The following is a 14,813-nucleotide window of genomic DNA, read 5'->3' on the forward strand; positions in this document are numbered from 1 at the left end:
GGGCAATCTAAGACCAAAACGAAGATAATTCCCTAAGCCAGTGTATCTTTTTCAACATATTTGTTTGGATTTCATTATTTCATTATTGTGTAGATTTCATTGAACTAAATTAATGTTAAGGGAAACGATTCTGCTCAGTGACAACAGAGGTTTTTACCAAATGGTCTGAAATATTTCCATGTGCACAAGCAGATGCACTCTCAGTAGCAAAATCACGCGTAAAATAACTCATTTCTAGATTTGAAATTCCTGAAAAGATCTTCAGTGATAATTTGACACACTTTGTAAACTATGTCATCTCACTGATGGCAAAGAACTTAAAATAGATCTTAGAAACCACTGTGATATAGAAGGTTTCGCTAACACATTGGAATTGTTTTACTATTTACATATGCATGTGCAGTGAAGAATTGCTTGCTGCTGATAAATGCAAAGAAGAACAGCTTACACATAGATGCTCACATATAGGCTGCTGAATGCAATGAAGACCTGCTTATCCAGTAAAGTTCAATGTCAATGTGTAATATTCAATTAGGATTTGCAAAACAGTGAAGTTAAACAATGAATGAGTCCATAGTCGGTATGAGAAGACTACAGGAATATTTACCTGGGTGTACGTTCAAACAGAGATGAGAAAATTGCGATAAATTATTGTTTGTTTGTTTGTTAGTATGTATATGAATGTTATGTGTATAAACTGTGTTGAGTTGTAGTTACTCAGTAGTGTCTCAGTGAAACAACCGACGGGGGAAGCCTTGCGGTGACAACAAAAGCAGTGTTTTACTGATCAGTCAAGTTGCTCCAGTGTACTCCATACAAACTGGTTGGCTACTGAAGGGATAGAAAATGGGGAATACTTGTTTTAAAGCAAACAAGGAATTAGATGGGAAAAATACATGTTTTAACGGGACCCAGACAATATTATATAGATGTCGCCACTGAAGTAAAGAACATTTACGTGGGATGGTGTGAGGGTCCTCGTTTGGCTGACGTTCGCTGATATGCTCGCCATGCTCAGAACCAAGTTGAGACGCGTAAGACAACCAAAAGGGACAAGTGTGAAAAGGAGCTGCATTTGGCAACCATGACCATGTATTACGCAGTTGGTGTAAACAGAGGACGAGGCCGAAGTCGAAGACGTGGACGTGTGGGAGAGGAGGTCGAAATGGGCCACGCCAGAGCTATGATCCGAATATTTGTTTTTACTGTGGCCAGACTGGACACTGGAAGAAGGACTGTCCACAGCTGAAAAGTGATGAAATTGGGCAAAAGACTGACTGAGGGTGGGAGGCAGGTTCTGGACGTCACGCGGCAGCGGAGCCTCCACTAATGGGTGATAGCACAAACACACTCACACATTTTTCCTGCTCTGTGTAGTGAAGCAACGCTTGCCGACTGTGATTCACGTAGTAAAGTTTTGCATGCTATTTCCGTCCTAGAGCAAAGATATTTCTCTCAGAATATAGGAACTTATGTTCATCAGTAGTGATGTCAGGGGAGTTTGATTGTCCTCCAAAGTTAAGTGGAAACCACGTTTACTGTATGTCTGCATCAGGCCAGGTTGTGAAGGAGAAAATGACAATGCCCATTGCGTGTTGTCACTGAGCTCTCCTTCAAACATTCATTTTTGTTATCAGAGTTGTGTCCCATTAACCTGATGGGCTGTGATCTCATGTGTAAATTAGGCATTATTTTAACTTCTACACCAGAGGGTGTTAAGGTTATGTTACAGCCTGACAAAGTTTTCACAGCAGTGCAGTTTGATTCATCGGCACTTACATATGCTTATGAGTGGAAACTTCCCAGCTCTCCTTTTTCACAACAACTAGTGGAAGAAGCAAAAGCGTTAGTTTCACCCCTTTCTGATTTCATGCAACCTACTGATTTGCACTGCACATCACACATTTCTTTGGGGCCTGACAATGACTATGAGAAGAAGTGAAAAAATATGTGCACCTACTTTATTGACTCCAGAGCACTTCGATTTTTTTAATGTTTGTGGTACTCGCCCTCACATTTCCTTGGCCAAACGTACACACAGGCAGTGACAAGGTGTGGGAGAGTTTGTTGCTACATGTCAGAAAGAAATGGAGTGGACCGTTTCACCTGCTGATCCAAATTTGATGTTTTCTGAACGATTGTCAGCATACAAAAAAACATTTTTGAGTACAATGCATTGTCAAAGAACTGTGGACTTAATTCCTACCACAGAATCACATTTTGAAGCATGTTTTTTATCTGAAACAGATTTGTCTTCGATACCCATGTTGGCTGAAGTGCCCAATGATCTTTGGGCTAAGAGCAAATATGATGTGGGGTTGATAAAAGGCTGTGAACCAGTAATTGTCACCCCTAAATCAGACTTTTGTCCATGTAAAAAACAATACCCTTTTAAGCCTGAAGCAATTAAAGGGATTAAACCTGTTTTTCAATCTTTTCAGAAAACAGGCGTTATTGTTCCTTTTGAAAATTCACCTGTGCTTACTCCATTGATTCCTGTTAAAAAGATTAAAGATGCTGGCCAGCCAGATGAATGGCGTTTTGTACAGGACCTCCAAGCGGTGAATGCTGCAGTTCAGCCACATGCTCCTACTGTGCCCAACCCACACACTATTTTGTCTCAAATTACATCAGATGCACAGTTTTTCTCAGTGGTTGACTTGTCGCCAGTGCACCCTGATAGCCCATTTTGGTTTGCTTTTTAGTTTGAAGGGAGATCTTGGACTTTTACCCGGTTATGCCAGGGGTACTGTGAAAGTCCCACTATTTACAATGCTGCCCTCAAAGCTAGTCTGGATTAACTTCAATCAACCACAGGCTCTGCTCTTTTGCAGTATGTGGATGACATCCTTTTATGTAGTCCATCTAAACAACAGTGTGAAAAAGACAGTGAATCTGTTGAAACATCTTCATTCTTATGGCCATAAAGCCAGCCTTTCTAATTTACAGTTTGTACAGGACGAAGTCACCTTTTTGGGTCATGTGATTTCTAAGGATGGGGGCTCACTTTCTCCTAAACGTGTTGCTGCAGTTCAGATCATTCTTAAACCGGTTACTAAAAAACAGCTTATGTCATTCTTAGGTATAACATCTTACTGCAGGAACTTTATTTCTAACTACTCTTTTCTCGAAGCTCTCTTAGGTGCTCTTATCCATGGTAAAGGCCTCCAGTCAGCTGATCGTGTTCCATGGACTCCTGAGGCTGAATCAGCCTTTAGTCAGCTTAAGCTGGCTCTTCAAACAGCACCAACACTTGGCATTCCAGATCCTCATAAACCTTTCATACAGGCAGTTGATGAGAAGCATGGTTGTATGACATCTGTTCTTATGCAGGAACATGGGGCAGGCAAAGGCCAGTGGCTCATTTCTCAGCAAAACTGGACTCTGTGGCTGCAGGCCTGCCTGGTTGTCTTCGTGTTGTTGCAGCTGCAGAGAAAGCTGTCCTGGCCTCCCAAGATATTGTGGGCTACGCTAATTTGACTGTTTTGGTTCCTCATGCTGTTGCCATTATTCTTCTCGAGCAGAAAACTTCACATCTTTCAACTGCTCGTTGGCTCAGATACACCTCTGTGATATGCCAAATGTCACTGTTAAACGTTGTACTGTTCTGAATCCTGCTACTTTGCTTCCGACTCCTGAGGATGGGGAGCCTCATGACTGTGAAGCTGTTTTGGAACAAGTTTGTACACCCCGACCTGATCTTTTAGAGACTCCTCTTCCAAACTCTGACATGAAAAAATATGTGCGCCTACTTTATTTATTTAGTTTGAAGGGAGATCTTGGACTTTTACCCGGTTATGCCAGGGGTACTGTGAAAGTCCCACTATTTACAATGCTGCCCTCAAAGCTAGTCTGGATTAACTTCAATCAACCACAGGCTCTGCTCTTTTGCAGTATGTGGATGACATCCTTTTATGTAGTCCATCTAAACAACAGTGTGAAAAAGACCAAATGACTCAAATAACTTTCTTGCTTTCAGAATTTTTCCTCTAGTGACGCTGACTTAGAGAGGGATGAAGATAATCATGTTTAATTGTTCATGTTTTGATTGTTTATCATTGGACCCTTTATTACTATGATGCCTCCATTTTAAACTCACGTTGTGTGCAAATGCAGGCTGATGTTTTACAGATAAAGTTATTATTTTCCTTGTTTCTTTTGGGTTGATTAATATAATGGTATTATTATAATCAAAAGGGAGGAATGTAATGGAAAATAATTCTTATATGCATTGTATTGAGTGTTACTGTGTATAACCTGCAAATGACCGTGCTGCAAGGTACCACCCTGCCCTGTTTTCTTAAATTCCTCTTTACAATGGTGGGCTTGTTATAATGAGATAGCTGCACTTTAGGGGGGACAGGGTTAGGCTGGTATTTACGAGTGTGTCTGGGTAACCTCAACTGATGGTTGGGGAGGAAAGTTAGAAGAACAATCAATTATACCCAAAAACAGATGACGTGATGAGCGGGCAATATAACTGTGTGTTTTTGCTTCAGTGGTCAGAGCAACTCTGTATTCTGTACTGTGTTGTTCTCTCTTGCAAGATATTATTATTAAAGCCTCTTATCTCCTCACAAGAAAATAACTGACTCCCCAAATGCAAGTGTCAGGACAAATGATCAAACTTCTCCAAGCTTCAGTCTGCAGAGAAGTACAAGACAGGGTTGCTCACTTTCTCCCTCACTTTTTGCTATTTTCATCAAACCTTAAGCAGCTGCTATCAGACAAGATAGAAATATTAAAGACAACCAACCCCAAAATATTGAGAATAAAATAAGTCTTTATGCTGATGATGTATTACTTTTCCTTCAGAACTCACAGACGTCTCTCACTCACACGATCACACTCATAAATAAATTCTCAGCACTTTCTGACTGTAGGGTCCAGAATATACCTGCGATCACTTTACAGTCAGGAAATATTAGATATTTAGGCATAAACATTTCCTCCAGGCTCTCAGAGCTAACAAAGCTAAATTATGTGCAATTATTAAAGACAGTAGAGGACAATCTCTCTCGTTGGAAGTCCTTACCTATATCACTTATGGGGAGAGTTACAACCATTAAAATGATGATACTACCAAAAGTTAACTATTTGTTCTCAATGATCCCCATAAAACCAACCTGCTACTTGGTTTAAGTCACTAGATTCATGCATCTCCAAATTTCTGTGGAAAAACAAACCACCACGTATTAGTTTAAAAACCCTACAGAAGACCAAGGACAGTGGTGGATTAGATTTACCTAATTTTCAGCACTATTCCTTAGCCAATAGGTTACGGTATATATCAAAATGGTTTAAACCTAGCCCAATAGATGAACATGGATAAATATAGAACAAGCATTGTGTGATAATCTGGAAATCTCTGACCTGCCACTTATTAGTCAAAACGTAAAAAATCACAAATGTTTCAAAAGCATTAACATCAGCACCTCTCTGACAGCCTGGTGGGAATTTCTTAAAATAACAAAGTCTTCACTTGTCCCGTGTAAGCTTACACCCATCTGGAACAATCCTGACATCCTGCAAAACAAAAAAATGCTAAACTTTACTCTGTGGAAGATCAAAGGAATCAAACATCTGGAACATATAATCCAAAATGGACATTTTATTTCATTTGATGAGCTCATATCACAACATGAGATAGGCAGCAATAAATTCCTAGAATATCAACAACTTAAGTCTATAATAACAAAGAAATATATCCTCCACCAACCAGACTTACAACTCCCGATTAGGGTAGCAGAATTTCTAAGCATCTGCACCCCAAAACTACTATCAAAAATATATAAATTATTGTCTAAGATAGATGACACAATGTCTCTACCGTCCTCAAAATGGGAGGCAGATTTATCCATCAGTTCTAGTCATAGCTTCTGGCCACAAATATGTTTGAACACCTTCAGAATGACTCAAAATCCTAATTTACAGCTCATACAATACAAAATTCTTCATAGAACACACTATACAGCTTAAAGGATGTTCAGGATGGGTCTAACACACTCAAACATCTGCTCACATTGCACAGATAACACATCTGATGATTATGCACACGCTTTGTGGTTTTGTGCGCCTGTCCAGAAGTTCTGGCTTGAAGTCTGTGCGGACCTATCAACATGGCTAAAGTGTAGCATTCCTGCATGCCCCACACTGTGCATACTGGGTGACTTAGACAACATCAACGTGGAATTTAGCTTAGCACACATGATCCTCACAGTGTTATGTATAGCAAAGAAAACTATTCTCATGAACTGGAAAGCGAAGAACAATCTGTGTATTAACCAGTTTAAAAATCGCTCTGGGCGGTTGGGTGTGTGCTGGGGGGGGCTGTGTGGCTTCGGGCGTCTGGTGGTCTCTCGGGTCGTGGGGACCGGGTTGGTCATTGCTAGGGGGGACTGTGTGTCGGGCTTGGAGGGCAGTTTTGGGGGCTTGCGGGTTGGGCTGTCTTGCGGTGTGGGGCGGGGTCCCTTAGGGGCCTTGGGGTGGTGGCTGCTGGCTCTGTACCGGGTGACCGGGCCGCTCTGGCGTGGGTGGTGGAGCTGGGCCTTGACCTGGTGGCTTGCCGCTGCCTTGTGCCCGGGGCGGGGCCCTGCCTGTGCCTGGGGGGTCTGGGTTGCCCTGGACATGCCACAGTATGCGTGGGTTGGTGCAGGTCCTGGTGCCGGGCTTGTTGCTCTGGGAACTCCAAGGTGTCCGCAGGTGGTTGTTTTTTTTAGGGTGTTGGGGCGTGCGGTGAGGGGGAGGGGGTCTGTGTGGGGGTGTGCTTTTCCCCTGTTGGGAGGGGCCTGGGGGGGCCTGGGTGATGGTGGGTCTCAGGCCCGGGCTGCTGCGACTGGTGTGACCGGGTGATTTGTTTGTTTGTTTGTTTGATTTTTGTTGTTGTTTGTTTGTTTTTGTAGAGGTCCTCCGGGGTGGGGTTGGGTTGAGTGGTGTGGGGCGGGATTGGTTCCTTCTGGGGGTACAGTAGCTCCCGGAATATGGTGACTGCAGGCCCCGAGCCTGATGGACATCAGGCCCTCCTGCCCTGTGTTGGGTCCCAGGTAGCGGGGATGCCTATTGCAGCCAGTCTCTGTAAACATAAACAATAAACATTTATAAAACTTCCCTTGGCAAAGCAAATCTGTTTGGCATAAAGGTATTCAGACTACAATTCTGCTGCCAACAACACTAAACCTTTAGGAATCCGAGAATAAGCTTATTTTCACGAGTTCTACACAATTTCGGATTTTGATATAAAATGAATTCCTTCACTCAAACCAAGTTAAAACTGCTTTGTCCTTCATATTTATCCATGTCTAAATAGCTTTAAACAAAAAAGAACGTTGTACTTTTCAGGATAGGAAAGAACAACACTAAACCTTTTCAGGAATCCGAGAATAAGCGTCGTTTGACGAGTTCTACACAATATCGGATTTTGATATAAAATGAATTCCTTCACTCAAACCAAGTTAAAACTGGTTTGTACTTCATATTTATCCATGTCTAAATAACTTTAAACAAAAACAAACGTAGTACTTTTCAGGATAGGAAACAACAACACTAAATTTTTTCAGGAATCCAAGAATAAGCTTCTTTTTACGAGTTCTACACAATTCCGGATTTTGATATAAAATTAATTCCTTCACTCAAACCAAGTTAAAACTGCTTTGTCCTTCATATTTATCCATGTCTAAATAGCTTTAAACAAAAAAGAACGTTGTACTTTGCAGGATAGGAAAGAACAACACTAAACCTTTAGGAATCCGAGAATAAGCTTATTTTCACGAGTTCTACACAATTTCAGATTTTGTTATAAAATGAATTCCTTCACTCAAACCAAGTTAAAACTGCTTTGTCCTTCATATTTTTGCATGTCTAAATAGGTTTCAGGCATAAAATTCTTCATATTACCCTGTATGTGAAAGAAGCATACTTGTGATGGAGCAATACACTCCTTTTGGGTAACCTAAACTGATGGTTGGGGAGGAAAGTTAGAAGAACAATCAACTATCAACCAAAGACAGATGACGTGATGAGCGGGCAATATAACTGTGTGTTTTTACTTCAGTGGTCAGAGCAACTCTGTATTCTGTACTGTGTTGTTCTCTCTTTCAAGATATTATTATTAAAGCCTCTTATCTCCTCAGAAGAAAATAACTGACTCTGTGCGTTACTAAATTTCCACCACAATTTTGGTGTCACGAACAGGATCCCTCGACTGGTGTCTCTGGACCGGATCGCAGTGCATGGCCAGCCTGGACTGAAGTAGCTGTTCCAGCCTCATACCTCCAAGGCCTTTTCTGAGAGAGAGGACTAGCAGGTCCTTTTCCTGAATACCAGCGCTGGGATCATTTTTGAAATATGATAGTCTGAGACGATAGGACTGCTTTTTAGTTTTTATTTGAATAAAAGAGGGTTTCCCGGTTGTGTCATTAGTGAGACAGAGATTTCACGGGTAAGTGAAACTTTTGAAGCAGTCCGAAGAAGTGTGAAGTACTCCGAAGAAGTGTGAGTACAGATTAAGGTCCTCATTGGAGACATCCTTTGAGTGAAGGAATATATTTCCCCATTCCAAGTCTGAGAATGGGAAACAGTAGATCTCAGACTTTTGACCCTACCGGGGGACCTGAGCATGATGAAATGAAAAAGACATATGGTCCAGAGGTTTTCCACCTGAAGGTTCTTTTAGTATGTTAGAAATAAGAAAATTAGAAGAAAAGTTTTGCAAATATGAGAAAGAGATGAAGCAAAAAAAAGAAAATTAAGTTTAAATAAGAAGTAAGAAAGGTATAGAATTTTGGAAAAAATAAAGTGTATTAAGAGAAAGAAAGGAAAATGTTAAACAAATGCCATGACGGAATGATGATAATAATTTAGTATTAGCTGTGCCGGATCCAGACCTGGACTCCTGCCCTCCACGACGCCTGCAACAACAACAGCCAGCCCTGCCACAAGCCTCTGGCTCTCGGGAAGAAGGGACTTCTTCCATCCTCCCTCGGGAAGAAATTCCATCATTCTCACAACATCAGTTACATAGGTCTGATGATGAGGAAAAGGAAGACGTTTGGTTCTCCAGCGTACCTGCCCAAGAACTTTTAACGCAAGTGACAAAAATCCTTTACCCACAATCTGGTCTTCAGAGATCTAAACGTGAGAAAAAACAAAACCAGATTCAAACCATGCCTATGGTTAAAGTTGCAGTTCCCACTGGACCATTACTGGTTTATCGACCCTGGACTGAGACTGACATCATGGAAGCATAACAATGCTTACCAGATCCAGAGATTTCTGGACCCCATTTTGCTGACGAGTTGCGAGATTTCTGCGCACAATTCTGCCTGACTGGGGTTGGATTGCGTCGCATATTGGCAAAAAAGTTCAAACCGACCGACCTCGGCAAAATAGAGGCCAGTATGCTACAACTGGATTTGCGACCTACCAACAGTGAACGAGGACATAATGATAACGCTCAATATGAAGCAGCCATCCAAAGACTGTGTCAAGCCATCACCACTCAATTTCCAACCAAAATCAATATGTCCCACATTTACACCTGCAAACAGAAACCTGGTGAAGGGACTGATGATTTTGTACACCACATCCTTGAGAAAGTCAGCAAGCACAGCGGTCATCAGAGACCAAGGGATTTGGGTAATGAATCAGGACCATGGGAGAGTATTGCATGCAATGGAATGTCCGACCATAGTTGGTAAAAAGCGGGTAAGAAAAGGTTAAAATACCCGACTGTACACAATCAATAGTGGGAGCGTATGTGTTCGGCTACAAGAAGGTGTGAAAGTCCGACCATGGTTTGTAAAAAGCGGGTAAGACAAGGTGCGAATGCCTGACAATGTATGATCAAAAGAGGGAGCGGAGGTGTTCGGCTGCAAGGTCTGAATTTCCAACCATAATTTGTAAACACCGTTGAAGAAAAGCCTCGAAAGCCCGACTATACACCATCAAAAGCGGGAGCAGAGGTGTTCAGCTGCACACAATCAGGTTTTTGCAAATTATGATCTGACATTCACACATGCTTTTGATGATGTATGGTTGGGCATTCGCACCTTTTTTTACCCATTTTTCAGGAATTATGGGTGGACATTCACACCTTCTTGCAGCTGAACACCTCCTCTCCCGCATATGATCATGTGCGGTTTGATATTCGAAAATTTTCTTTCATGTTTTCTAGCAATTATTGATGGACATTCAGACATTCTTGCAGCTGAACCCCTCTGCTCCCGCTTCTGATGGTGTATAGTCGGGCTTTCGAGCCTTTTCTTCCCCGGTTTTTACAAATTATGGTTGGACATTCAGACCTTCTTTTAGCCGAAAACCTCCGCTCCCTCTTTTGATCATACATTGTTGGGCATTCGCACCTTTTCTTACCCGCTATTTACAAAAAATGGTCGGCCATTCACACCTTGTAGCCGAACACATTCGCTCCCGCTATTGATTGTGTACAGTCGGGTATTTTAACCAACTACGGTCGGACATTCACACCTTCTTATGGCGGAACACCTCCGCTCCCTCTTTTGATGGTGTATGTTCGGGCATTCGAACCTTTTCTTACCCGCTTTTTACAAACTATGCTCTTACATTCAAACCTTCTTGTAGCCTAACACATCCAGTCCTGCTTTTGATGATGTATGGTTGGGCATTCGCACCTTTTTTTTTACCCATTTTTGAGGAATTATGGGTGGACATTCACACCTTCTTGCAGCTGAACACCTCCTCTCCCACTTATGATCATGTGCGGTTGGATATTCGAAATTTTTTTTTCATGTTTTCTAGCAATTATTGATGGACATTCAGACCTTCTTGCAGTTGAACACCTCCGCTCCCGCTTTTGATGGTGTATAGTTGGGCTTCTGAGCCTTTTTCTTCCCCGGTTTTTACAAATTATGGTTGGACATTTAGACCTTCTTGCAGCCGAAAACCTCCGTTCCCTCTTTTGATCATACATTGTCGGGCATTCGCACCTTTTCTTACCCGCTTTTTACTAATTATGGTCGGATATTCACACCTTCTTACAGCGGAAAACCTCCGCTCCCTTTTTTGATCATTTATGGTCTGGCAATACTACCTTTTCTTACCCGTTTTTGAGTAATTATGGCTGGACATTCACAGCTTCTTGCAGCCGAACACCTCTTCTCCCGCTTTTGATGATGAATGGTCCGGCATTCTTACCTTTTCTAACACATTTTTCAGCAATTATTGTCGGTCATTCACACCTTTCTCATCAGCTTTTTGCAAATTATGATCTGACATTCACACCTACTTGCAGCCGAACACCTCGGCTTCCGCTTTTGATGGTGTATATTTTGGCATTCGAACCTTTTCTTACCCGCTTTTTACCAACTATGGTCGGACATTCACACCTTCTTACAGCGGAACACCTCCGCTCCCTCTTTTGATGGTGTATGTTCTGGCATTCGAACCTTTTCTTACCCACTTTCTACAAACTATGCTCGGACATTCACACCTTCTTGCAGCGAAACACCTCCGCTCCCTCTTTTGATTGTGTATGTACGGACATTCGAACCTTTTCTTACCCGCCTTTTACAAACTATGGTCGGACATTCAAACCTTCTTGTGGCCGAACACATCCACTTCTGCTTTTGATGATGTATAGTTGGGCATTCACGTCTTTTCTTACCCATTTTTCAGTAATTATTGGTGGACTTTCACACCTTCTTGTAGCCGAACAACTCCGCTTCCGCTATTGATTGTGTACAGTCGGGTTTTTTAACCTTTTCTTACCCGCTTTTTACCAACTATGGCCGGACATTCGCAGCATCTTACAGCGGAACACCTCCGCTCCCTCTTTTGATGGTGTATGTTCGGACATTCGCACCTTGTCTTACCCGCTTTTTACAAAATTTAGTCGAACATTCACACCTTTTTGCAGCCGAACACACTTTTTTGCAGCCGAATTTGGGCATTCGAACCTTTTCATACCCACTTTTTACCAACTATGGTCGGACATTCACACCGTCTTACAGCGGAACACCTCCGCTCCCTCTTTTGATGGTGTATGTTCGGGCATTCGAACCTTTTCTTACCCGCTTTTTACAAACTATGCTCGGACATTCAAACCTTCTTGTAGCCGAACACATCCACTCCTGCTTTTGATGATGTATGGTTGGGCATTCGAACCTACTTGTTGCCCGCTTTTCATTAATTATGGGTGGACATTCACACCTTGTCGCAGCCAAATACCTCCGCTCCCTGTTTTGATCATGTATGGTTGGACATTCGCACCTTTTCTCACCCGCATTTTGCAAACTATGGTCGGCCATTCACAGCTTCCTCTCCACCATACTTGTATGGTGGGATATTCACACCCACTTGCATCCGAAGACCTCCGCCCCCACTTTTGTTGATATTTAGCCGATCATTCGCACCTTACCCGCTTTTGGCAAACTATGGCCTTCTTGCAGCCAAAAACCTCTGATCTCGCTTTTGATGATGTAAGGTTGGGCATTCAGACCTTGCTTCACCTGCTTTTCATCAAATATAGTCGGACATTCACACCTTCTTGCAGCCGAACACTTCCGCTCCACCTTTTAGTTTTCTATGGGGCATTCACACCTTTTTTTACACCGCATTTTATAAAAACACCACAGGAACACCGTATTGAGGCTTTGTTCTGACCGCTCATTCGGTGTCGCGTTTCTTTCAAGCAATTCTCCTGGTTAGCCCGCACTCGGCTCGCTCCCAGAGCCGTGTTAAAGTCTGCTTCGCATTCACTCTCTTTTCTCAGCAGATTAAAAGAAACTTCCATCCTGCACCGCTGTTTGCTTTTTCACAAGAGCAGAGGAGAGCGCACCGTTCCCAGCAGCACTGCAGTACCGGGTCGATGCTTGGAGTGAATGGAGCAAGCTCCTTTTTCAACTCCTATTGATAAAAATCCATTTAATATGTAGTCCTTGCATAGACATATCACATATTAAACTGATAAGTACAGATACTACACTTGATCTTAGCCAAAAGGCCGAGAAGCGATATCTGTGCACTGGTTCACGTCCGAGGGCCCTTCCTGGCACAATGCGCACTTGTAGCGGTGTTCGTTTTATGGCCATAGTGTCACTTTGCACCTCCGCCCACCCGCTGCACTGAGCACTCTTCAACCCTTTTAAATGGTATAACTTTACACTACCGCACGCTCCAGCAAGCACCATTCAAGCAACAACTTTGCACTCCAGCTTCGAACATCGGCACAGTCGCAACAAGTAAGGCGACTCTACTCAGAGAAGTCACTCTGCACAGTAACAAGATTTCTTTTGCACAGACAGAAAGGGCTTCACCCGCAAAGGTAAAGCCTGCCAAAAATAGAAACAATTCATTAGTGCTGCTCTACACGGAAGTCTTTAGTAAAAGGCGAAAGACTTGTACATTATGAAGAGAAACCAGTGTACGATTATCCATCACTGCGGGAGCAGGGCATCAGTCTAGTTGGCATAGCCACCTTCCCCATGGTGAGCTTTGCTTGGTTGAGACGCTTGCTCCCCCCCCTTGCTCCTCGGCTGACCAAGTAGGAACAATCGGGCCCTATTCGATGGCTGCCTTGTCTTTTACTCTGTGCAAAAGACAAGGCAGCCACAAACAACATGGGAACACCGTAATGAGGCTTTGTTCTGACTGCTCATTCGGTGTCGCGTTTCTTTCAAGCAATTCTCCCGGTTAGCCCACACTCGGCTCGCTCCCAGAGCCGTGTTAAAGTCTGCTTCGCATTCACTCTCTTTTCTCAGCAGATTAAAAGAAAGTTTCATCTTAGGCTCCCTGAAACTTCCATCTTGCACCGCTGTTTGCTTTTTCACAAGAGCAGAGGAGAGCGCACCGTTCCCAGCGGCACTGCAGTACCGGGTCGATGCTTGGAGTGAACGGAGCAAGCTCCTTTTTCAACTCCTATTGATAAAAATCCATTTAATATGTAGTCCTCGCATAGAGGACATATCAGACATTAAACTGATAAGAACAGATACTACACTTGATCTTAGCCAAAAGGCCGAGAAGCGATAACAGTCCACTGGTTCACGTCCGAGGGCCCTTCCTGGCACAATGCGCACTTGTAGCGGTGTTCTTTTTATGGCCATAGTGTCACTTTGCACCTCCGCCCACCCGCTGCACTGAGCACTCTTCAGCCCTTTTAAATGGTATAACTTTACACTACCACACGCTCCAGCGAGCACCATTCAAGCAACAACTTTGCACTCCAGCTTCGAACATCGGCACAGTCGCAACAAGTAAGGCGACTCTACTCAGACAAGTCACTCTGCACAGTAACAAGATTTCTTTTGCACAGACAGAAAGGGCTTCATCCGCAAAGGTAAAGCCTGCCAAAAATAGAAACAACTCATTAGTGCTGCTCAACGTTGTACTTTGCAGTAAAAGAAAGAGCAAATCTAAAGTTTCAGGAATCCGAGAATAAGCTTACTTTCATGAGTTCTTCACGATTTCGGATTTTGCTATAAAATGAATTCCTTCACTCAAACTAAATTAAAACTGCTAAACCGCTAATCTGTTACATACAAGGCAGATGTCAAATTCACCGAAATAGGATCTAAGGGTATTTGGCCAATCGAGCTGTAGCAGCTTCGGTAAAAGAGTATAAGTTGAAGAGTTTGTGAATAAAGGTGTGCGCACACATAGTGAGTTGTAGGAAAATAGGCAGGGAGCAATGCCGGCTGGGGTATATGTTCTTGTATGTTGTCTGACTGTTTGATTTGAATGTGTTGTGTAAGTGTCCTGTTGAATGTTACATGTTTGGGCTTTGACACGCTTCACTGTGGTTGTTAACTGTGTGGTGTGTCCTGAAATGTTATATGTTT

At 42.8% G+C, this 14,813-nt stretch overlaps 3 non-coding genes across 3 annotated transcripts; all 3 read right to left on the reverse strand.

Moving 5' to 3' along the window:
- Window positions 1-12,800: 12,800 nt before the first annotated feature.
- On the reverse strand, window positions 12,801-12,988 carry LOC140306131 (U2 spliceosomal RNA). Its single transcript, XR_011915489.1, has one exon. It is a non-coding gene; the product is annotated as a U2 spliceosomal RNA (small nuclear RNA).
- Window positions 12,989-13,286: 298 nt separating this feature from the next.
- Window positions 13,287-13,400, reverse strand: LOC140306298 (U5 spliceosomal RNA). The gene has a single exon (XR_011915619.1). It is a non-coding gene; the product is annotated as a U5 spliceosomal RNA (small nuclear RNA).
- A 411-nt stretch (window positions 13,401-13,811) lies between these two features.
- LOC140306055 (U2 spliceosomal RNA) lies at window positions 13,812-14,002 on the reverse strand. The gene has a single exon (XR_011915419.1). It is a non-coding gene; the product is annotated as a U2 spliceosomal RNA (small nuclear RNA).
- Between the last annotated feature and the right edge of the window lie 811 nt (window positions 14,003-14,813).

Source organism: Leuresthes tenuis, unplaced genomic scaffold, assembly GCF_036924035.1.
Source record: "Leuresthes tenuis unplaced genomic scaffold, fLeuTen1.0.hap1 SCAF_4, whole genome shotgun sequence".
In the NCBI taxonomy this organism is placed as follows: Eukaryota; Metazoa; Chordata; class Actinopteri; order Atheriniformes; family Atherinopsidae; genus Leuresthes; species Leuresthes tenuis.